This window comes from Mauremys reevesii, linkage group 11 (genome assembly GCF_016161935.1).
Source record: "Mauremys reevesii isolate NIE-2019 linkage group 11, ASM1616193v1, whole genome shotgun sequence".
NCBI classification, from domain to species: Eukaryota; Metazoa; Chordata; order Testudines; family Geoemydidae; genus Mauremys; species Mauremys reevesii.
In genome coordinates this window covers 49,417,410-49,443,382 of record NC_052633.1, presented here as the reverse complement: position 1 = coordinate 49,443,382, position 25,973 = coordinate 49,417,410, and the positions used below count along the sequence as shown (strand labels likewise).

General features: G+C 42.0%; 1 protein-coding gene across 10 annotated transcripts in view; it reads left to right on the top strand.

Moving 5' to 3' along the window:
- GALNT13 (polypeptide N-acetylgalactosaminyltransferase 13) overlaps positions 1–25,973 on the top strand; it is a 369,936-nt gene that overhangs the window by 180,362 nt on the left and 163,601 nt on the right. The window lies entirely within an intron of this gene.

The following is a 25,973-nucleotide window of genomic DNA, read 5'->3' as shown; positions in this document are numbered from 1 at the left end:
GGTTGGTTGAAGAAGCTGTTTGAAAACATAATGATTTTATCATTTATATTCCTGTACTTACAAAATGCCTGTCAATGGCAATGGAAGTGTGTGTTGTGGGGAGTGTACTGAGGAGAATTAGACCTCAATCACATTTCTAATGTGCCTTTTATTAGTATGTTTTTTAAATTGCTATCAGCAGACAACTGTGGCATGCATTGAACAATTTATACAGCACTCAGTTACCAGCTATGGTACCTGAGGGGAAAAACAGTCTCTCTAATCATTCTGGTTGAAACATATTAGGTGAAGATTTAACATGTGTATGCTTAATCAGAATCTTACTTTTTTAAAAAAAAGGTAGTAAGAACTATTTCCAAAGGCTAGAAAGATGTCCTGAGAAGTCAGTAACAACATTTTTTTTCTCCAGTACCATCTCTACAGTTGTCTTCTAATACAAAGTTTTATGTATTAAAAAATGTTAGTGTTCCACATGATGTGCCGGTAGTTTATGAAGTACTGTACAATGTCAGGTTGCATCAATCACTTCATATCATGGCATATGACATAGCTATCTAATGTATGTTACATCATTGGGATCATAGTTACTTTTTTTCTAAGGGGGACTTCTGAATATGTTATAAAGTGTCCGTATTTACTATCTGAAAATTCATAGTCATCACACACATAGATAGCTCCTAGCACTGAAGCACTGATGGTAGAAAAGTAAATTATCCCGAGACTACATGATGGCTTACATCATAAGGTCTTTGTAAAGTCCTGACTGTTCTGATTACTGTAATTTTTATGTTACAAAAAACTTGGCTCAGATTTGCCATCATTACAAAATTGTCTTGAGGAATTTTCTGTAATGTGCTGGCTTTGTGGGTGTCAATGAGTGTGTTGCCCTCAAGTCGTAAATCCATGTAGCGGCTTTGAGATCTACGAGTGTCAATACCGCAACTCTCCTTCAGTTCAAAAGGGCTATTTTTAATTGAGTCAAAGGGCAAATATGCCATCCATTGTGCTCTGTGTGTATGTATGTATAAACGTGATTTATATAATAATTGTCATTGTATGTGGTGCTACAAGTTGTTGTGCCAAACAAAATTCCCCATTCATTGCTGAATGTCATGGTTAAAAAAAAAAAAAAAACTCCATATGGTACCTGGCCAACTCTGGCAATGGTGTATATAGGAGAGGATAGGAGGAAGAATTACCTCCTGTCCCCCTAACATATTCCAGGAAATAATGGAGTTACTGCAGCATAAGCAAGGCCCTACGTTTTTACCAATTTTTCCTGAAAAATTTCCAGATTTAACAAAACCTTTTATTCAATAGTTACCAAGTTTTGGATCACTCAACTACATGAAAAATTGGATTAAGAAAATCCAACATATGACATTAGGTGTGATGATAAAAAATTATTCTATCTGTTAAAGTAAGACAGTGTCATGGAAGATGCATGCATGTGTGCATATATATGTACCTCGGTGCTTGAGTTCTAAAATTAGAAGTGCTGGAACTCCCTGGACCCAGCTCCCTGCTCCAGAAGAAAAGATGGCAGCCTAGTAACCTGGGAATCCTAAGGCCTGGTCTACACTGGGGTGTGGGGGGGGATGTCGATGTAAGATACGCAACTTCAGCTACGGGAATAGCGTAGCTGAAGTCGAAGTATCTTATTTTGACTTACCTCCTGTCCTCATGGCAGGGGATCAACAGCCGTGGCTCCCCCATCGACTCCGCTTCTGCCTCTCACCCTGGTGGAGTTCCAGAGTCGATGGGAGCACGTTCAGGGATCGATTTATCGCATCTAGACGAGATGCGATAATCGATCCCTGATAGATCGATTGCTACCCGCCGATTCGGCAGGTAGTGTGGACGTACCCTGAGTAACAGAGCTGCCATCTCTCCTTCTGGAATGGGCCTGGAAGTGGAAGAGGTGGAGAAGGCAGCATGAGGAGACTATGCCCTTCCCTCCTCTACCTCTTCCACTTCTGAAGCCACTCTTCTCTATCCGTTGCTTTATTTCTCTCTTGTCCCCGATATTTACATGGAAAACCTGAAGCACTGATTTTTTTTCTGTTTTAAAATTTTTTTTGTAATAAACAATACCAATAAATTCCTGGGAAATCTTAAACAAAATAAAAACAAAAAATGAAGGGCATTGAAGCATAAAGCTAATGCAATGGAGTGGAAAATCAGCCCCCTAATTTCTTAACTTCATTTTTTGGATATATATAAAAAAGATACTATTTTTTTAACTGAAATTACGTGTATGAAGGATTGACATTAGTGTCAAATTAAATTTTACAGATGTTGGTATCTATTTAAAAATACTTGTAGATTGCTGTCTGTAAATTGAAATCTGGGAAGGCCCCAGGGCTTCGTAACCTCACACCTGAGTTATTGAAGACAGATGAGAGTATTGTTGTACCACAACTGCACAGGTTCTTCCAGACCATCTGGCTCACTAATATAATCTTTGACTGGAAGAAGGGTGGTGTTCTGCCTCGTGTTAGAAAAAGGAAATAAGGCTGGGTGTAATTGCCACTATAGATGTATTATCCTGTTGTTGGTCCCAGAGAATGACTTTGCTTCTCAGTTAATGTCTTGAATCAGTTCTGAACTTTGTGGCAAAGGCATGAAACTTGGGCATTCTCCTATTGACTAAATCTTTACCATGAGACAGCTTTTTGAGAAGATGCTTGAATTCAATAAGCCATGTGCAGCACTTGATTAATAGACTTCAATCAAACTTTGATTCAGTGCATCAGGTGAGCCTGTAGGATTTGATGACATGACTTGGCATCCCTGGGAAGATAACGTTATTAATAGATGATGATAATAATAATTAATAATAATGAAATAGAAAGCTGTGTTTTGAGATAATGGTAGATACATAGCATGGTTTCGTGTTTCCATGGGAATTCAAGGCTACGTCCTATCATAATCTTTGTTCAATATTTGGTATTGATTGGCTGATGGATAAGCTAGAGGAGGCAGCTGTCGGTGGCACTGAGCTGAACATCATTTTGCTTTGATACCTTTGAATACCTTGATGACATTGTCTTATTGGATCAATCTGTGAATCACTGTAGTTGATAGCTGATCTGGTAGGGCAAGAACCAGTACACTTTGGTTTGGTTATCAATCAGACAGAAGTAAGTTCCTGAAGGAGTAGGGTGACCAGACAGCAAATGTGAAAAATCGGGGCTGGGGGGTAATAGGAGCCCATATAAGAAAAAGACCCAAAAATCGGGACTGTCCCTATAAAATCGGAACATCTGGTCACCCTGTGAAGGAGCCTTTGACAATAGATTACAACCAATTCAGTATTAACCTGACCAGATGGCATACTGATCAGATGGCAACTGTTAAATACTTTGGCAGTGTTGCAGACAGTGCTGGAGTGCTTGAAAGTTGTAGATGTTCATATAGTAGCAGCCAAGTTCCAGTCCGTTCAGTGGTCTCTGTGGAGATGTCATGGCATAAAACTTACCACGAAGCAGTGGATCAATAGAACCCTGGTTATACCAACTTTATTGTATGACACTGAAACATGAGCACAGAGGAAGGCTGAAGAATGGTGGATTGGTGTTTTGATTCTTGTTGTCTTCATCAGCTGCTCCGTATTAAGTGGCAGCACAAGATCAACAATAAAGCTATCCATAGCGAAATCCAGTGAGTGCCTGCGTCAACACTGGTTCATTTTTTGGTGGTTTCCTTGGTACAGGCATATTAGGATGGAAGTCCTATTACAAAGCATGTTTACCAAGGACTGCCACTACACAGTCAAGCAATCACATGGTTGCCCGAAGCTTTGATGGTGTGATCGGTTCACCAGTGACAGACATAGACTGAACAGCCAGCCAGTCTTACGGACCTAGCTAGAGCTGGGTGGTACTTGATCTGCATGAGGCTACAACCTTTTTGGATTTGCAATGACGACGATTGGTTTTGTGTATTTGTTTTTGTTTGGGGGGCTGCGGGGAGAGAGATAAATCTTGTTTTGGTCACTTAAAACATACAGAAATATGGGGCTGGCTCACCTTTATCTTCCCCCTTTCAATTCTCTAGTCCTCATCTGTTCTTATATTTTGCCACCTAGATACTCTGATAGTGGCACACATATCAAAAATGTAATAAATTGCTACATTTGTTCTCTCAAATGACTTCCAAAGTGGATCCCACTTTTACCTTAGTATTGCTGGACCTTCCATCCCTATACAGACACTTTCTGATAGGCTACTCTTCTCTCTCTGCATTCTCTCTAGCTCTCCCTTCCTTGACAAGGACTTTTTCTTTTTTTAAATGATAAGATTCTGAGTAGTTAAAAATCCACATGCATGCCTGATCTCACACGCTTATTTGCATATAAATATAAAATGCTTCTCTTTTTTAATGAACATACTAAAAGAGCAACTGAAAGATAAATTAAACATTTAAGTATTAAATGTGTTATGTATTCCATGTTTTGTTTTGATGTGGGAATTATAGGGTATCAGCTACCACATGAAAGCTACTATCTGAACAGGTAAGGAAGAAGATAAAGCTTGTCTAAGTAGTTCATCTACCCTAAGGCTCATCATTCTGCAAGAGTGTCAACAGCTGGCACATAAACAGGATCATTTCAGTTATGTTACTTTATCTTCCCTAATCCTTCAGTATCCCCTTAGAACAATATTCATTAGTCAAACTGATTGGCTCGTACTTATTACTAATAATTTGGTGCCTGATTCTGCAAATGCTCAGACACCTGAGTAATGTGAGTACTCAGGAGTTTATTTAGTCATGTGAGTGTCTGCAGAATTGATTACTAGATTATTTAGGAAAAGTGTGAGGCAAGCAAAATTATAAAAATATCAATTTTAAATTATTTCTCATTAAAAAAAATCATGTTCGTAGAATATTATGACCTACACTTAACTCTCAATTATTTTAGAGAGTTAACTCTTACAACACATTTTTTAGATAAATGAAAATAATTAAATACACACACATTGTCAAGATGTCTAAAGCTCCAATTATGCATGCTTTTAAAATCTTCACTTAGCATAAATTGTCCTGCTTATATATGTTTGGTTAAAACATTAACCTCTCCAGCTCTAAGTGGAAATTTAAAATAAAACAAGCAACTCTCCCAGGCCCCACAACACATACATCACTGCTGTTATGGTAAGTCTCATGGATAAACCATGCATGTATGCACCTCCTTGAACTGTAGTCATTTGAAAGTCAGGACGGGTAACAGTTATGACAAAGCTGTATCAGTATTTTTTCCCTACAAGGCAATATTTCTGGTGATTGTGTGGTAATTTTTAGCAAACCATAACTTACCTTGTACAGTGATATCTGCAGTTATTGTGTGCACATGCAGATGAGCTTTTGTGGTGAAAGTAGTCCTAGCATACTGGATTTTTTTTTCATTGCTCAGAGCTGAAAAGATCCATTTATGAAAACCAAGGACCTGGTTCTCCACTGCAGTGGTGGTGATTTGCATGACTTTGTTTGTGGATTTTTTTTTTATTTTATGTTTTTTGATGTACAGAATATAGAGTTGGTGTAGAAGTTCCTACACCACCACCCAGCCTGGATTTGGTTTAGGGAGCACACTGGATGAAAGAGGCCATGTCCAGAATGGTCTACCCTCCACTTCTTCCTCACAGCTTTGGCAGCTGACACAACTTGGAGCCCAAATCAGACTGCTCAAATTTATACCAGAGATCAGCCTGGCGGTCACAAAGGTTAGCTTTGCAATACTTGCCCTAAGCTGTGCAATGCAGTTTTCAGGTCTAACCAAGGATCAAGGACTGAATAGTGCAGGGGTAGACAACATATGGCACACGTGCCAAAGGCGGCACATGAACTGATTTTCAATGGCACTTACACTGCCTGGGTCCTGGCTACCAGGCCGGGGGCGGTGGGGGGTGGGGTGGGTTGCATTTTAATTTAATTTTAAATGAAGCTTCTTAAGCATTTTAAAAACCTTATTTACTTTACATACAACAATAGTTTAGTTATATATTATAGACTTATAGGAAGAGACCTTCTAAAAATGTTAAAATGTATAACTGGCACACGAAACCTTAAATTACAGTGAATAAATGAAGACTCGGCACACCACTTCTGGAAGGTTGCCGACCCCTGGAATAGTGTATATAAGTGTAACTGAGAGGATATTTCTGTATAGGAAATTTAGCTTTAAAAGAGGAAAATGTAAGACCCAAAGACTCAGTGCTCTTTTGAAAGTTTGCCTGTTTTCCTGTAAAGCATGACAAAAATAAATTTGTGAAATAGGATGAAATTTACAATTTAGGGGATAACTACATTCTATTTAAGGGAAATGAAGCATTCTGTTAATGCTGTATGAAATGTGTCTAAATGCATTTCCAGGATCAAAAGAAGGTGGGTTTTCTGTCTTCTGTCTTAAAGATGAAAAGTATTGAGAGAGATGAAAAACATTCCATTTTTCTTTCTTCAGACAGATGCTTTCTGTACACTGTGTCTTTAGCAAGTGTTAAATTGTTTTCAGTGCCAACTTACAATACTTTGTTACTGAGGAGGAATATAATTTCATGGTTAATATAGTGAGCATATGACAGTAAGACATATTTGTATTGACGTGGAAGATATAGGCATTCGTCTTATTTGCATTAGGTGTTGAAGTTGCCCTACCTGCTAGATTATAAAAGCAGGCTTTTCCTGTGAAAATCCAGTGTTTTCTGAATTGCTGTTACCACGGCAACATAGATGAATAGGGAATAAAATGTTCTTGTTGCACAGGTTACCAAGAGTGGTAAGTTTGTGTGTGTGCATCCTAAATGAAAGTTCCCACTGCCTAAAGTGCCATTCCTACCACCCTCGTATCTAGGGTAGAGTTTCTGAGTTGTGTGTGACAGTGAACTGATTTATTCTGAACACCTGTGAACAAGGTGGGCCAACAGAAGAAACTTGATACAAAAAGTCCTGTTAATTCTCATATAATAACCTGATTCTTCATTCATGGTATAGTTTTAATGCAAAAAGCATCAGCTCTTTGACTTTTGGCCTGTTGAGAAATGGAAATATAAAGAAGGCAACAGGTAGGGTGGCCAATTTTTTTTTCCTTCCTGGTCCCTTTATTGTATTTATTCAGTTCCTCAATAGTCTCTGTTCCTGTTGTGGTCTAAGCTGGAGTAAAATGAGGCAGATGTTGTTGCTGCCGGGTTCGATATTTTTGTCAGAGACAGGCTTCTGGTCCATATCTGATACCTCTATACAAAGTTGAACAGTTTCAACAGGAGAGACTGAGAGAAACCCACCCCAAAATAGCAAATAGCCTGGTGGACAGGGCACTCACCTGGCATGTAGAACACTGGGCCTCAGGTCTCTGCTCCACATCCAGCAAAGTGGGGAGTTGAACCTAGGTGAGTGCTCTAACTACTAGGCTGTTAGGCATAGGGGTAGAGTGGGAGGACAGTGGCACCTCCTTCTCTTTTGAGACAGGATATGCATATCTCCAGGAGAGAGTTTACAGCTGTGAATCTTGAGCAGAAGGAGGCAACTCCCTCTGGCCCAGAGTTAGGTGCATAACTCCCTTTTGGCGGGGGGGGGGGGAAACTCAGGGGTCTTAAGTCATATCCTCTTCTTGCCATTTCCTACCGCTAGTTCCCTGCTCAGCTTGCTGGCTCCTGTGAATCCCTTTCTTAGAAGTCTGACTCTCCGTGCACTGGGTAGGAAACCTGGGTGTCTAACTCGGGGCAGTGGATTCCAGTGGGTGGCAAGGCACCTAGACATTAGGTGTTTGCAATACTGAGTCTGAATCCCCTTTGTGGATTTACCTCTAAGTGTCTTGTGTGCTCTGCAAAAGTGTTTCTCAGGGCTGGTCCACACTAGCACTTTAAATTGAATTTAGCAGCGTTAAATCGAATTAAGCGTGCACCCGTCCACACCAGGAAGCCATTTAATTCGACATAGAGGGCTCTTTAGTTCGACTTCAGTACTCCACCTCGACAAGGGGAGTAGCGCTAAATTCGACATGACTATGTCGAATTAGGCTAGGTGTGGATGCGAATCGATCTTAGTAGCTCCGGGAGCTATCCCAGAGTGCAACACTGTGCTGACGCTCTGGACGCCAGTCCGAGCTTGGATGCTCTGACCAGCCACACAGTCAATGCCCCTGGAAAATTTGAATTCCTTTTCCTGTCTGGACAGTTTGAATCCCATGTCCTGGTTGCTCATCGGGGCGAGCTCAGCAGCACCGGCAACGATGAAGAGCTCCTCCACCAGAGGAGTCCAGGCAATCTCACACTACAAAGAGGTCCCCAGCATGGACTGAGCGGGAAGTCTCGGATCTGATTGCTGTGTGGGGCGATGAGTCTGTGCTTTCGGAGCTGCGCTCCAGCAAACGGCATGCAAAGACCTTCGAGAAGGTCTCCAAAGCCATGAGAGACAGAGGATACAGCCGGGATACAACGCAGTGCCACGTGAAAGTCAAGGAGCTGAGAGAAGGCTACCAGAAACTCAGAGCGGCAAACGGACGCTCCGGAGCCCAGCCCCAGACATGCCGCTTCTACGAGGCACTGCATGCCATTCTCGGTGGGTCTGCCACCACTGCCCCACCAGTGACCGTGGACTGAGAGGATGGGATACTGTCGACGGACTGTTCCTCGGAGATGTTCGCGTACGGGAAAGTTTAAGAGGACGAGGCAGTCGACAGCGCTTACAACACAGATTTCCCCAACACCCAGGATCTCTTCGTCACTGTCAATGAGATCCCCTACCAACACTCCCCACCCGTTACCACGGACCCTGAATCAGGAGAAGGATCAATCGGTAACTGCTTCAAACATGTTAACATTTATTTTTTAAATAAAGTGGGAAAACAACTAGGCGAACACAAGGTCTATGTACAGGTGGATGGAACAGTCATCTTCCTCTGACATCTCCAGGAAGCTCTCCAGGAGGTAATCGCCAAGCCTCTGCATGCGGTTCCTGGGCAGGGCTTGCTTATTGGGTGCCCCGAGGAAGCACACTTTTCCACGCAACGCTCTCAACTGGAACCCGGGGACCAGCGCCTTCACGAGCATGGCAGCATAGGCCCCAGGATTGTGTTGGCTTTCCTCCAAGATGCACGCTCTCTCTCTCCGTGACACTCTCCTCAGTGTGATGTCGCGCGCAGACTCCTGCATGTAATTAGAGTAATTTGTGTACCATTAGTAATGGTTGTGCTTAACTGTTCCTTTGCATAACAAGAAGCGTCACTGTACAGCCACGTGTAGGAGGCTGCAGAGTGGGAGAATACAGGGATCTCTAACAGGGAACGGCCGCGAGGGGCTGCAACAGGGGCACCGATTCTGCTTTCATGTTTGCCTGCAGCAGGAGGACAGTGCTGTAGATGCAACTTAAAGCTGCAAAAAAAACTAGGCTTACCATGCCTGTCTGTTCCACGGATTCTTCTTTCCTGCCCCGCTTCTCTGGTCTGCAGTGCAATACCACAGGCAATGAAAGCGAACCCAGAGAAATCGAACTTTCCCCGAGTGAGTGCTCATGAGAGAGGTGCTGTGCTTGCTCTTGTTCACACACACTGAGTAGACTTTATTTCTTTTTTGACCAAAAATATCTCTCTATGGAATTCACTCACTTTTTCCCCGTCACACAGGTGCAACTGTATCCCTACCTGATCCAGGCGCCTTGTCGATGTTCTGCAGCACCGCAGGAAGGAGGACGGAGCTCCCCTTCACTGCATCTGCGACCGCCGCCCCCCGCTGCAAAGTCCAATCCCCCCATCACCCAAAATGACAAGAGGAAGGGGCACCAGGGGCCATGAAAAATGTTAATGCACCACAGCAGAGTGCTAAACTTACAAAACGCTCTCAGTACCTTACTTTTGAGAAGTCCTTCCCTTAATGTGCTGTTCAGTATAAAGTTTTTATTTTTTGGTAATTTCTTTTCCCGTCAGGTTTCTTTGCAGAATACTTTCCGTGAAGTGGGGAGAATGGTTTGGGAATTGCATAGGACTTTCACCGTTAATAGTGGTACAGATATGGGGGCAAGATCAACAGCTGGTCACTCACAGAGTGCAGCCTCTAGTCACCCTGGTCAGTCTGTGGGGTGATTTTCATGTTCTGCTCATAGGCGGAAGGTGCCCTGCGCCAGGTATATTTGCAGGTGGGTCTCTCCTGGATCGTGCCCTGTCCCACGCGGGTCTTCCCCAGCCCCGTCAATTCCCTGCCTGGAGCAGGTACCAGCCCCCACCTGCCACCCCTCCCCCGGCGTGTCGTCTCACACACACCCCGCCGCGCCGCGTCCCTGTCTCACAGTAGAGAGGCTACCCGCAGAAATGCTGTCTGCTGCCCCAGGGGTCATTGAGCATGCCATCCACAAGTGGCAAGGCAGGTTGCCCTCACCTTGCCCTTCTATCATAGCCCTGAGCCTCTACAATGCATCAAACCATCAGCCCCCAGCCCGCAACCCCCTACACCTCCTCCCCATTATCACACACCACTCACACCTTCCTACGCCCCCAACCCCCAGCCCAGAGCCTGCACCCAAACTCCGTCGCAAAGCCTGCACCCCTCACCCATTCCTGCACACGCACCTGTACCAGTCCTCACCACAGAGACCGCTGTACGAGCAGGAGCCTATCAGTCCTATAGTCTAGAAGCGGTCTCTACATCACTGCACACCCAACCCACCACAGTCAGCGTCCCTGTGTCAACCCTTTCACGCGAAGTCAGTAGTCCAGAGAAGGTTGTTGCTGAACAATGCTCTATTAACTTTATTTGTACACGTGTGTTGGAAGGGGGCAAACGGGGTGAACGGGATATGAAACTGTAGAGGAGAGTCAACAGAAACTGGGTAAAGAAACAGGGGCAGGTTCCGCTTCTCTATACACAAAGTTAATAGTCGCAGGTTACCCTGCTCGCTGAGGAACCTGGCTTTCAAAGCCTCCCTGATGCACACGGCTTCCCGCTGTGCTCTTCTAATCGCACGGGTGTCTGGCTGAGCGTAATCAGCAGCCAGACGATGTGCCTCAAGCTCCCATCCCGCCATAAACGTCTCCCCCTTGCTCTCTCACAGATTGTGGAGCACACAGCAAGCTGCAATGACAATGGGGATATTGTTTTCGCTGAGATCCGAGCGAGTCAGTAAGCTCCTCCATCTCCCCTTCAGACGTCCGAAAGCACACTCCACCACCATTCTGCACTTGCTCAGCCGGTAGTTGAAGAGTTCCTTGTCAGTGTCCAAGGTGCCTGTATAGGGCTTCATGAGCCAGGGCATTAGTGGGTAGGCTGGGTCCCCGAGGATCACTGTAGGCATCTGCACATCCCCAACATTTATTTTGTAGTCTGGGAAGAAACTACCTTCCTGCAGGTGTCTACACAGACCAGAGTTCTTGAACACACGCGCATCATGAACCTTGCCCAGCCACCCGACGTTGATGTTGGTAAACCGTCCCCTATGGTCCACGAGTGCTTGCAGCACCATGGAAAAGTAGCCCTTGCGGTTTATATACTGGCTGGCCTGGTGGGCCAGTCCCAGGATAGGAATGTGAGTCCCATCTATAGCCCCACCGCAGTTTGGGAATCCCATTGCGGCGAAGCCATCTATGACAACCTGTACGTTTCCCAGGGTCACCACCTTCGAGAGCAGGAGATCAACGATTGCGTTGGCTACTTGCATCACAGCAAGCCCCACGGTAGATTTGCCCACGCCGAAGTGGTTCGCTACTGAGCGGTAGCTGTCTGGCGTTGCAAGTTTCCAGAGGGCTATGGCCACTCGCTTCTGCACAGTCAGGGCTGCTCGCATCCGGGTGTCCTTGCGCGTCAGAGCAGGGGACAGCAAGTCACACAGTTCAAGGAAAGTGCCCTTACGCATCCTGAAGTTTCGCAGCCACTGTGATTCATCCCAGACCTGCAGCACTATGCGGTCCCACCAGTCCGTGCTTGTTTCCCGGGCCCAGAATCGACGTCCCATAGCATGAACATGACCCATTGCCACCATGATCTCCACGGCGCGGCGTACCGTGCTTTCTGAGAGGTCTGTGCCACTCTGAGACTTCATGTCCTCACCACGCTGCCGTTGCCTTCTCGACCGAGTTCTCAGCATCTCACTGTGGAAGAGGTGTTCGATAAGGTGCGAGGAGTTGACAACAGCCATAAGTGCAGCGATGATCGCAGCGGGCTCCATGGTCGCAGTGGAGTGCTGTGGCGTCCGCGCTGTCACTTATAGCAGGAAAAGTGCGCGAACTGATTTCCCGCCGGCGGGAGTGATGGTTGAATGATGACAGTTACCCAAAACCACCCTCGACACAGTCCCCCCCCCCCCAGCATGCATTGGTGGGAAATCCCAGCATTCCGATGGGCGGCGGGGAGTGCGGGAACTGTGGGATAGCTTCCACAGTGCACCGCTTCAAAAGTCGACGCTTCGCCCGTTACTGTGGACTCACACAGTCGAATTACTGTATTTATTGTGGATACACAACTTCGACTACATTAGGTCGATTCCAGAAATTCGAATTAAGATGAATCGAAATAGTCTTGTAGTGTAGACGTACCCTCAGTGAAAACAGCACATATCCTTTGAATTTCTATCCTGAATTGTCAGCTTCAGAATTTTTCTCTCTTCCAAGTCTGATTTAGCACACATACTAGTATGAAATCTTGAAAATTACACTAATTCACCATAGAAAATCATGATTTTCATTTTCTTTCTAAGAATTGTCTCAAACATCTTAAAAAAATCACCCTTAATCTCTCTCTATTGATAAGCCTCTGACAATAGACTCTGAAGAGTATCCTATATGCTGTATAACCCATTAGAGTTGGATTTTCTCATCTTTTTAGGTTCATCTGACTTTGCTTCTGACAACAAAAATTAACATGAGAACAAAATGTCGAGGCTTTTATTTTTCTGCTCTGGAAACGCTTTCATTTGTAGCTGTAATCTCAAATGGTATTGTGTATTACTTTCTTTATATCCTTCATTAAAAACCAGAGGCCTGTCATTTTTTGCAAGTCATTTTTGTAGCTGTTTTTGGAACATAGTACCTCAAATTCTTGGCTAAGAAATTGCATTTTTGATTTATTTTGCTTTACTTGACAAGGATTTCTTTAAAAAAAAAACACTTCAATATTCTGACTTTTTTCCTTTAAACTACCAAATTCTTCTAAAGATTTTATGTTCATCCTTAAGTGATAGAATTAGGATTATAGATATACAATCTGATCTAAATATTTCATCTAGATTTTTTTTAGCCTTGACTCAGTTATCACAAAACTAGATAAGTCCTTAGGTGTTTGCAACCAATTAACAGGAATATCCAGTGAAAATACTCAACTGTTCCAATATTGCTCATTGTGATGCAAAAATAACATGTTTGGGTTTGAGGTTTTGTTTTTTATCATGTCCCAGCTAAATACATTGAATGGCAGCTTGAAAGCCTGCCCCTTGCTTCTGGCATTTATAAATAGAAGAGGTAAGAGAGAGCTTCCAGTTTGATTTCAAAGAGCAGGAAGGAGGATTTTAAGTAGTGCACACTTTATATTCTCAATCTGTATACTTCCCAGGTCTCTTTTGTGATGGAAATTTCTGTTGTTGCTATAGTTAGAGTTATTTACAAATAAACATAATGTCTGTTCATGGAACTACTTTTCCTTATTGTGAAATATTCACATTCTTTGTAGGGTGAGTGTGTGTGGTAGGCAGTATACAAAAAGTATCTGTTTACCACTACTTTTGGAGAGGGGCTGGTGGGGGAGAAGAGAGGATTTGGTTTTCGGTACTTTTGTCTTTATCATACAAAATCATTGTACTGGGCTAAGTTCACCCCCCATGGTTTACATTGGCTTTTGACAGTCAAAACCTGGGTGCATGGTCCCAACAGAGGAAAGCATTCACTGGGGGTAGTGCAGCAGCAGTCAGTGACTGCAAGCTCCATTCTGCTGGGAAGGCTGTAGTGCTACATGGTAGCATGAACATGCTTTCAGTACCTCAATACATGTTTGTGGGGGAATTGTTGATGAAACCTGTAGGTTAGTTGTAGGTTAGCTGGCTGTTTGTCTAGGAAGGGAACACTTGGCAGGAGAACCTTCACACAACTTAACACTTGGATAAACTGTTCTATGTAGTAGTGGTCATATATCCACTTCATTTGCCTTTTATCATCAATTATTATTTCATTCCTAGTTTCTGAGTCATGCTGGATCAACCTCTCCAGAATTCCTTTATTGCTAAAGGTGCTTCAAGTTGTGAGATTAAAAGCTACCCTATTAGTTTATTTTTGAGCATACAAGATATGCCGAGAAAAAATACAGACTACTCAGATCTTCTCATTTACCTGTCTCAAACTGTATAATCTTTCGAAGAAGAAAATGGATTAGAAAGCCTAGAGAAATTAATTAGTTCTGCTAGAAAGTGTTGTTAAATGAAAGTTTGGAAATGTACCTACTTTGTGAACTCACAAAACCAAAAACAAACAAACACACACACAATCCATCACCTTGGAAGACTGCCAATGGGGAGAAAAAAAAATATAAACAGATACCCTGTCTGAGATCAAAGCGAGTTCCCAACACATAAATTAGCTAATGACTATTAATACTAAGTCAGGAAAAAAGATAAGGATCGCCTGACACAAAGACAGATATGATAATGAGTAAACAGTTTCTCAATTGGTTTTGTGGATCTTTTATCCATATTGTCATGCAACAAATGGAACAGTTAAAATCTGCAGCTTTTTCCTTTTGTCTCTCTTGATCTAGTTGCTGTTTTCCCAATACAGAAATAAGTGCTTGACTCCATTGTCACTTTCATCAGTATTATACCCATGTGACCGTATTGTTTCCAGGTTACTTCTGGATTACACTGGTGCAAAAAAAAAAAAAAAAAAAAAAAAAAAAGGCCCTGTCTGGTGCCAGCTCTGGGAAAAAAAAATAGGTAAGGGAGTGGCCTGGGCTATATACTTCCATGTTTTGGAGTCCTCTGGCAGATTTTTGGGAAATAGTCTTGTAATAGACCCAGACCAGTTGGGAACAGCAGTAAAGGACAAGAAACTACAGGTGAATACAGACAGAGGGACGGATGTGGAGTACAATGAGACCATACTGGTCAGTAGAGCTGGTCAAAATTTGGGACTTCCATTTCATGGGAAATTTTACCACTTTGAAATTTGTCAGATTTTTTAAATTTCCTGCAAAAATAGAAGTTGCTTAAATGTTTCATTTTGGAAACACCAATATATGATCTTGAAAGTATATCTGCTTCCTGGGCCCCAGCTGCTGATTGAAATTCATGTGATTCTTGTAATGTTCACTTGGTCATCAGTGATCCCTTTCACCCCTGCTATTTAGTGGTGAGCAGCAGTGAAACTGATAAGAATCGTGTCACTTTCAATTAGCTGCCAGGGCTTCCACAGTCTACAGCTCCCAGGCAGCCTTCCTATGGGCCCCCAGGGCTTCCAGATGCCCGAGCTAACTGGCTCCCCCAGCTGCCTGCCTCCTACAGGCCACGGAGATGACTGCCCCAAGCATTGAGCAGCCTGGGGAGCCAGTAGGCCCACGAGCTTAGAAGCCTTGGAGTCCCCAGCCCTGGGGCAGTCTGGATGGTGAGGCTGTCCCAGAGCTGTGGACCCCGGTTGTCTTCCAGGCAAGGTGGTGAGAAACCAGGCAGCTGTCAGGAAACCTGTGGTTTGTCAGAAGCTTGTGAACCCAATGGGTTTCTGCAAAACATTTCAAGTTTGACAAATTTTGCATTTTCTGACACAAATTTATGACCAGTTCTGTTGGCCAGTATGATAAGTAGCTCACCAGCTGCCAAACCCTTTTTGTCATTTTTTTTGTAGACCTCCAGGCAAAGGAGAGTTTTAAGGAATTTTAAGTTAGCAGCAATGTTAGAGAGAACACGTACTACTGCTTCTATTGATTATGTAGTCTGGGTGTAAAACTAGAAAGAAACATGACATGCTAAAAAGAGTTCTGAGTATGTCAAGGGGAGAGAGTTTGATATACTGCAGGTAAGGTACTTGGGAAATATATTTCCCATAAAAGGCATCTAAGGGTACGGATTGGCGGGTAGCGATCTATCTATCATGGATTGATTTATCGCATGTAGTGTAGACATGATAAATTGATCCCCAATCGCTCTCCCATCGACTGCTGAACTCCAGCTCAGCGAGAGGTGGAAGCAAAGTCGACGGGGGAGTGGTGGCCGTCAATCCCGTGCTGTGAGGATGCGAAGTAAGTGATTCTAAGTCAATCTAAGATACGTTTTTTCAGCTACGTGATTCTTGTAGCTGAAGTTGCGTATCTTAGATCAGTTCCCCCCCGCCCCCGTGTAGACCAGGCCTAACTATGTAACACTAAAGCAGAGTTAATTGTGAAAAAGCCCAGTACCTCAGAATAAATAGGCATTACACAGATGCCTAGAAATAGTCCTCTAGTTCTCCAGATTCCTGCCCAAATATACACAGTACAGTTCCATATAGAGAGATTCTGCTGGCCCCTTATCCAGGGCAGTGGAAGTAGAAGAAGTAAGGAGCTTCCTCCTGCACCTCTTTAGGAGGCTTGCGTAAGGGCCAGGCAAAAATCCAGTACCTACACTTAAGACGAGTTCAGGGATTGCTCTCTTCGTATTCCCCTAAACAGTGTAAGAACCATGGCTGTAGCCTCATCAGGGATGTCTCTCAGTTCAGGGCAACTGCACTTGTATTCCTCCTCTGTTATACCTCAAAGGCACCTTAGGCTTATGGCCCCTCAGTCATGCCCTCTCTCTTGGGCAGAGACCTGCATCTCTTCCCCCCTCCTGGGTTTTTTCTGTGGTGCACAGTTCCTGTTAGCACTGTGATAGTCCTGGCAAGCCAGACCATCTACACAGACCAGCATCTGCACTTTTTCTCTCCATAGTCTACAGATAACTCTACTCACCAGCAGGTACCAAAGACCTCTTTATAAGAAAGTGCTTTCAACATAAGAATAAATGTATTACAGAGAAAACAATAAAATAATCTATTTGCATGCTAAAAAGTTTACCAGAGGTCACCCCAACTTCAGCCTCAGGCCCTGGTAGATGTCAGTCCTTCACAACACACAACTGTGTTTTCCCATAGTTACAAGTTCACAACTGTCTCAGATTCAGAACCAGAACAACCATGGACAAGTCAATCTTCTTTATACTGCTTGGGTCTTTTGATATTGGCTTCTTGTAACAGCTGGTCAGCAGGCACAGTCCCACTTTTCAGGGCACAGTGTCAAAGGGCTGGGGTTTTGCATAAACAGAGGTGGGAAATTTGAATTCACCACCACTTAGGTATAACCCAGGAAAACCATTTAACACTTTGTTCCAAAAATCTATTCTTGTCTGGAACATTGTTCAGTATAGACCTTTGATGTCCAGATGTCTAATTTGTCACATTTCCCCACTGGAGAGGTTACCTACAATCCCAGCCCACAATAATACATAAGCCTTTCATTTAGTACTTAAACTTAATTCAATTATATTCTATGAAGGAGTAGGGCAGCGTTCATGCTCCCTGTGCACACTGAGGAGGCTGCTATCCAAGCACAGAAGGAGGGAGATGCAACAGTACCTTAACCCTGTTCTCTATTCTTAAAACTATAAAACCTCTCTTTCTGCAATTCCCATCCTAAACTTCTTAAGAGTTTCTTTAGTTCCTTTTACAGCTCTCCCAGTTTTGCTGTTGTCTAAAATCTTCTAAATTCCAGAGTCTTCCTCAGTTTCAAGATGTGGATGTTCATAATCTTTGAATGGGAAAGAAAGGACTACTTTTTCAACCTCTTTTGCTGAATGGTCTCTTTACAGGAACATGTTAGAGGAACAGAAAGAGAACTCAGTGTATGTGCATAATCTCATCTTCACACTGCACAAAACATTCTCACTAATTACTTTATAATTTGTTAAAAAATTTGCATAACCTGACAGCAAAATAATTTAAGCCCAAATAACTTCAGTTTAACATAATCATATATCTGTTTTAGTAGCAACTACAAAACCTTAATCAGCGTTCATTACAACAATGCAAAACTGCTATATCGCTTGTTCTAGATATGCATATTGGTATCAAGATTCCAAAGCTGTCATAAGAACTCAGTTACTGGAAATTATTTTAGTCATGGAAGGAGAACTGAACATACTAGAAATATAAATAATTTCTAACCTAATTGTATAAATCTATAATAAGTGTTTTCACTAGCTCACTCTTTGTAGAATTGGTCCTAAAAATAAATTAGTATCCTATCTACTAGCATTCAGTGCAAGAAAATCTCTAGTCTGTATGCTGCCTTCTAGAACTGTTGGAGCTTGTCTTTATAGATTTATACTGAAATGCCTCCCTGGAGCCAGATTAAACACAGACTGGCAGATTTTACTTTGCAATAGGCTATTAGCAGGAAGCAGAAAAGACTGTTTTTGAAATTCTTTAACATATGTAATAAATTCTTTGTATTTCTTCTTAGAATTGAAGAATTTTCTTTTTATATAAAAAGAATATTATTTATAGATCAAGTGAAGGACTATGGGTCATTATAAAACATTTTACATCTGCCATAGCTATGAAACTAAGATTTCAGATTCAAGCATTATCAGCCGAGCACGAAAGTGGATGAGGACAAGAAAACGTGAATGTTCATCAGGAGTATTTATGTATGGCTCATATAATTTGAGGTTGCTTCAGTAACCAGCACCAATACAAAAAAAAATTTCCAAGTTCTCTATGTGCGGCTGTATCAATAAGCTCTTGGGGGAGGGGAACCATCTCTTTGTTTTGTGTTTGTACGCATCTAGCACAATGGGGTCCTGGAACATGACCAACACTCCTAGAAGCCATGGTAATACAAATAAGTAATATGATTTTACCCGGTAATATGAGGGAAGGGATTTCATCCTGAAGTTGAAGAGTGCAATTGTCTATTGGTCCAGGCAGTCTGTGATATTTTGTAGTGACAATTCTGTGGAAAGTGTACATGATAGCTTTAATTCCAAATATTGATATACTGGTATGTTTTAATTTGAGCCATGTCGTACCCAAATAAAAAGCATACATTACATGAAGGAGTTAGACATTGCTTGACTGTTGAGATATTTGATTAATTCAAGTGAGTCTCTTTTAGGGTGAAGAGGTCCACTTTTGAAAATGCCCTTTGTTCAGCGAATCCCTAAATAATTAAATGGCCTAAAAGTTCAAAAATATGTCCAGAGCTGGTTGAAACTCAGAATTTCTATTTCATGTGAAATTTTGATATTTCAAATTTCTCCCCCAAAATAGGAATTCTGAAAATTTTAATTTGGAAAAAAATTGAAATGTTTCAAAATTTATCCCCCCTTTATTTTTCTCTTTTTAAAGACATGTAAGTAGAAGTAGTGGATAATATGTCATATCAGGTCATGTCAGTCCTACTCAATTACTGACATATCAAGTATGACAGTCAAAATATTTTATTATATTTTTTAAATCATTAAAGGCAGTTGCTTCTTAGTACTGATGAACAATGACAAAATCAGAGTTTTTCAATGTGTCTCTTGTTTGTGTTTGAATTAAAACAGTTTGACACTTCAACACTTTCATCTAGAAAAGATCAGTGCTCAGTACTAGTTAGAGGAGCAGCTGTTTTCAATATCCTAGGATTTAGAAAAAGAGTCCCATCAACACAAGAATATTGAATATAGCTTGTCCTCTAATTGTTATTATGTAATAATGTTATATTATGCACTACTAGTACTGACACATCACAAAATAAAAGTAATATAAAAATGTTAAATTTCAAACCAAAAATATTTTTTTACAACAAAATTTTGGAATAATTCTGAAACAAACATTTTTGCTATCTGGAATCTTTTCAAAGGAAATTTAATGAAAACTGGTATGATTTTACAAAAATATTCCATTTCATGGACATGGCTGTTTCCAGAAAACGTGCGATGAAAATGTTCTAAGCCACTCTAAATATAGATCCATTTCTTACTGCAACACTGCTTTATACAGGCTACACTGCACTTTGGAAAGAGAAAGGTAACTGGCAGTTAAGATGAGCAGAGTGAAGTGTGTTCAAGTGTAAAAGAAGAACTTGTCATTTGTATTAAAACAAGGGAGGGCATCCATATTTCAACCCTTAGCAGCACTGATATAGCACCATATGCTAATAGCTTTATTAGTGAGATCCTAAATGTGATCACTCTGAGGCATAAAGAACTCATCTCCTTAAGGAAGTTCAAAAAAGAAAAGTTCTCACATGCAATTTTGTTGGATTCATTGCACTGTTTTTGGTTACTTTTCCACAATCCTTGTTGGTTTGTGTTTTTCTCTGTTGGTTTATTGCTTTATTTAAATATATTATGAAGTCTTGAGAAGGTTGATGTACGTGGGAAAGATGGGAGGAAATGAGTTAAGATGGGAGGAGGGACTAGGAAGAGAAGGCAACGAAGGATCGAGAGCAAGGAGAACAACGTAGATAATGGGACTGCAAAGTGGAGGGGAATGGAGGAGTTCGGGGAAGTAATCAACCATGACTCCCATGACAACAAAAACAAAAAAAGTCATGGTTTTGGTTGCTCTGGCCAGCCTAGTAGCAGACAAACACTCCATGTTTGTTTTTGTTTTGTTTTGTTTTTTTTATACACAAATTTGGCTCTGTGTGCTAAATGGTACAGACCTGCTGGTTTTTTAACTATTAGCTAAATATTGTTAAATGACATTGATTATTTTTGTGCAAAATAAAGGATATTTGACTTTGCTTATTTTTCCCCATGACAAACAACTTTCATTAACATGTTGTGTGGCAAACTTTTCTTCCTTTTTAACTAAAATCATGACTCCTGCAATTTTGACTCCTCAACCAAGGCAAAGAATCTTGCCTCCCCATCATCTCTCTAGCTCCATCATAGCCTGAAACTGATTAACATCAAAGCACCTTAAAACTCATCGCCCCCACCTCCAAGGCAATTTGAAGATGGTGGGGAATAGCAAAGGTGAGTAAGTGTTCAAAGGGGAGGAGGATTTTGATTTTTTGCCTGGCTAACTGGTGCTTGTGTTTTGTTTTTTTTTATAATAATTTTACTGCTCCGCTTAACTTAAATATATGTCAAGGGCACCTGCCATGTAAGCATCCTTTTAGCTTTCCTATAAATCTAAATAAAGAACAGAAATAGTGACATAGAAGACATTTATAAAATTCCTGAGGATGCACAGACTTTTCCTAAAATATGCATTTATTTAGAATCATAAGGGTACATTGCTTAATATTTTTCATGAATGCATTTTTTTGGGCTCCTCTCTTTTTCATGTGCTGTTCCTGAAGTAAAGCTCCCACATATACCCCATAGACTCATAGTGATGCTCATTGGTAGCGGATTTGCTTGCAGCAGCATCTTCCTTGTGAACTGACTGCGACTCGATTTTTCTGATGTAGTGCAAGGCTATTCAAGCATGAAATTGCCTCCTTCGTGTAGAGCAATCCCCTTTTGCCTGGCAAGTCAAGGTTCAGAAACTTGATATTTACTGTGATTACAGTTGTTGACCCCAAACAATTGTTGCTACTAACAAAGTTAAGCTTTTTTACATGGCCTGAGAGGGAGATGTTAAAATAACTCACCAAATTCTGTTCAGAGATGAAAAGATCCTGCAATTATATTCAGCAACCTGAAGCTAACTTATCAGTTTCCTTACTGAAAAAAAGATTCTATAATGGTAACACTATTTTTTTTATGCAATTCTAAAAATGATAGACAATGAAAAGCTAAAGAGCAGGAGTATGAGACACTACTCTTACAGACCATGGCACAAATATTGAGCACAGAAAAGTAGGACTGGAAATGAAGTTGAGAGGTCATCAAGTCCAGCCCCCTGTGCTGAAGCAGGACCAAGTGAACCCACACCATCCCTGACAAGTGTTTCTCCAACTTGCTCTTAAAAACCTCCAATGATGAGAATTTGCTCCTGAAGGTAACTGAATACTAAGCGTGGACAGCCAAAGTGCAAGTGATTAGCAGTCCGGCTTTTTATCAGCAACTGCGGAGAGGGGTTTCTGCATAGTCCAGAGAAATGTACTGGACATAATGAACTGAAATTAACTGGTTATTAGGTTGGAGCAGCAGCTCCACTATCTTTGAGTGGGTGCAAGGTTAGACAATGCTCAGGAAGCGCTCTTATTGTGGAGAGGGGTGAAATCAAAGTTCTGTCCTTCCTCCTCCCTCTTCAGAAAGTGAGGGTCTGATGAGGTGCTAGCCAGGGCCTGGGAGTATGCTGACAAATGAGTTTTTGGTTGGCCCTCGGCAGGGGCACAAAAGGGAACGGGAGTGGGTCGTAGTTCTTTGAGTACCTATGTAAGGGCTGCCTATAAATATAAGAGCATTTGGAGCCCTCTCTCAGGGGTGGTTTCGGTCCTAGTCCTGGAGAGGGAAACTCTGGGAACAGCTTAGTTTAACGAGAAAGATTTAGGCATCTGTCTTGTTATATATGGTTATTGTATGTGATGCAGGTTATTTCCACACTTCAGGAAAATATTCTATTCGATTGACTTAATGGCTGTTTTATTTTTTTAACGCTATTGACAGCACACCCAGAAAATTCACTCAGTGTTACAGCGAATAACTTGGCGTAATTCCCAGAATTCTAGGAAGCAAAAACTCTGTAGACAATTCATGCTCTGGCCTTAAGTGCTTATTAAAGAAAGCTGTCCTCCATTTTTGGTGTGGACGGTTATTCAGGGGAAGAGATATGCAATAATGTTGTATGTGTTGTAGTTTAATATACATCTTACACCATCATTATTCACAAGTAAGAACACACTGATAGGTCCTTTTCTACTATGAATGCTCATTAATTGTGGAGAAGCTAGCAGGACATATTATATAATATGCAGAACCGGAAAACAGCATTTCCAAATTTTGTAGAAAGGAGAGTTGTGATTGAGCAGTTACAAGAGCCATTGAACAGTACATCTAATCATCATGGAGAAGTCATGATGACATACCTGCAAGGAGCATTGACACAATAATACTAATGCTTTCGAATTTACAAAATTAGATTGTAGTTAATCAAGATGATAGATGTGAGCCTTGCATCACAGTGATTTGCTCTGGTACATTTGAAAAATCTGGTGCATCATAGAACTATTGTTTGATTTGTTGCTTTTGCTAGCTTGACAGAAATCCAATTTACGGAGGAAGCTCTAAGACTATATCTGTTACCTGCCTTATGAAGCATGGCATTGAAGACTACCTTATACCTATTAGCTAACACTTAACAAGGAACTAAATGACTGTGGCATAAATTATATCATCTCCCTTCTCTTTACTCATAATGACACACAATTTTGCCTCTCAGCTAAAAGCTCCAAACCTAGCTTCTGTAGATTATCACTGAGCAATAAAATGAGGACATGATTAAGCCTGTAGCACACAAAATGTCATTCATGGTGCCATGTGAAAATGACTGCTGATTTTCCTCTTCTCTTATTTCCCTTATTGTGCAGTTATAAGTCAGAATATTTTTAGTTTCAGCACTGAACACTTTCTAAAACATACTTTGAATATATAATAATTCATAGTACAGAGAGCATGCAGGGGTGCAATCAGAAAGGCCAAAGCATAATTGGAGTTGCAGCTAGCAAGGGATGTGAAGGGTAACAAGAAGGGTTTCTACAGGTCTGTTAGCACCAAGAAGGTGGTCAGGGAAAGTGCGGGACCCTTACTGAATGGGCGAGGCAACCTAGTAACATGATGTGGAAAAAGCTGAAGTACTCAATGCTTTTTTTGCCTCGGTCTTCACAGACAAGGTCAACTCCCCAGACTGTTGCACTGGGCAGCACAGTATGGGGAGGAGGTGAACAGCCTTCAGTGCTGAAAGAACAGGTTAAGGACTATTTAGAAAAGTGGGACATGCACAGGTCCATGGATCTGGGTCTAATGCAGCTGAGGGTGCTGAAGGAGTTGGCTGATGTGATTGCAGAGCCATTGGCCATTATCTTTGAAAATTTGTGGTGACTGGGAGAAGCCCCGGATGATTGGAAAAAGGCAAATAAAATGCCCATCTTTAAAAAAGGGAAGAAGGAGAATCTGGGGACCTACCTGGAGCAGGTCCTCCAGGAATCCATTTTGAAGCACCTGAAGAAGAGGAAGGTGATCAGGAACAGTCAGCATGGGTTCAACAAGGACAAGTAATGCCTGACCAATCTTCTATGATGAGATAACTGGCTCTGTGGATATGGGGAAAGTGGTGGATGTGATATATCTTGACTTTAGCAAAGCTTTTGATACAGTCTCCTACAGTATTCTTGCCAGCAAGTTAAAAAGGTATGGATTGGATGAATGAACTATAAAGTGAATAGAAAGCTGGCTAGATCATTGGGCTCAATGGGTAGTGATTAACGGCTCGATGTCTAGTTAGCAGCCGGTATCAAGCGGAGTGCTCCAGCGGTCTGTCCTGGGGTCAGTTTTGTTTAACACCTTCATTAATGACCTGGATGATGGGATGGATTGCACCCTCAGCAAGTTCATGTATGACACTAAGCAGAGGGGAGAGATAGGATACGCTGGAAGGTAGGGATAGGGTCCAGAGTGACCTAGGCAAATTGGAAGATTGGGCCAAAAGAAATCTGAGGTTCAACAAAGACAAATGCAGAGTCCTACACTTAGGATGGAAGAATCCCATGCTCTGCTACAGGCTGGGAACCTACTGGCTAAGAAGCAGTTCTGCAGAAAAGGACCTGGGGATTACAGTGCACGAGAAGCTGGATATGAGTCCATAGTGTGCCCTTGTTGCCAAGGAGGCCAATGGCATATTGGGCTGCCTTAGTAGGAGCATTGCCAGCAGATCGAGGGAAGTGATTATTTCCCTCTGTTCGGCACTGGTGAGGCCACATCTGGAGTACTGCGTCCAGTTGTGGGTCCCCCACTACAGAAAGGATGTGGACAAATTGGAGAGAGTCCAGCGGAGGGCAACGAAAATGATCAGGGGGCTGGGGCACATGGCTTACAAGGAGAGGCTGAGAGAACTGGGGTTATTTAGTCTGCAGAAGAGAAGAGTGAGGGGGGATTTGATAGCAGCCTTTAACAACGTGAAAGGGGGCTGGGGTTCGAAAGACGATGGAGCTAAGCTGTTCTCAGTGGTGGTAGATGACCGAACCAGAAGCAATGGTCTCAAGTTGCAGTTGGGGAGGTCTAGGTTGAGTATTAGAAAAAACTATTTTACTAGGAGGGTGGAATGAGTTACAGAGGGAGATGGTGGAATCTGCATCCTTAGAAGTTTTTAAGGCCCGGCCAGACAAAGCCCTGACTGGGATGATTTAGTTGGGGTTGGTCCTGCTTTGAGCAGGGGGTTGCACTAGATGACCTCCTGAGGTCTCTTTCAACCCTAATCTTCTATGATTCTATTATAGTAAGACAGAAAAGGTGAGGATCTCTCAGTAAGGCACAAAGAAAATGCTGTATCAACAGGTGGACTGGAAATGAAACCAAAGGGTCATCTTAGTTGGTGGGGAAAAAATTAGCAACCAAAGGTGTTTTAAGAAAAAGCCTTTCCTGATCTATAATTCCCATTACAGATTTGTTCTGATTAAGCTATTGGTCAAATCATTATTGCTAATGCTTTCCTGTTTTAACGAACTAGGACTCAATTCTACCCCCATTTAAGTCACTGGTAAAATTCCCTTTGACTTCAGTTGTGCAGGTCTTATGTGTTTACAAATCTGTCCATTCAGCTTTGATCAGGTCTACCACCACTTAAGTCACCTTAAAGATACAGAGAAGTAAAATGGCCTCTATACTATGGTGTTTGTTTTTAAGTAGTAGTCTGTCTACATTACCTTATTCCCACTCAAACATAAAATAACTTTGAGCTTTTAGTAAATGATTTTCTTGCATTGAGTAACTTCTAAAATATCAATGCTGTATTTAGGGTTTGAAATCCCTAAGGAAGTTTGATATTCAAGGCTACATTCAAAATATGTCGTCATTATGAATGGCGACAGCTGAAAGTGTGAGTGAAGGGTCTTTGTTTC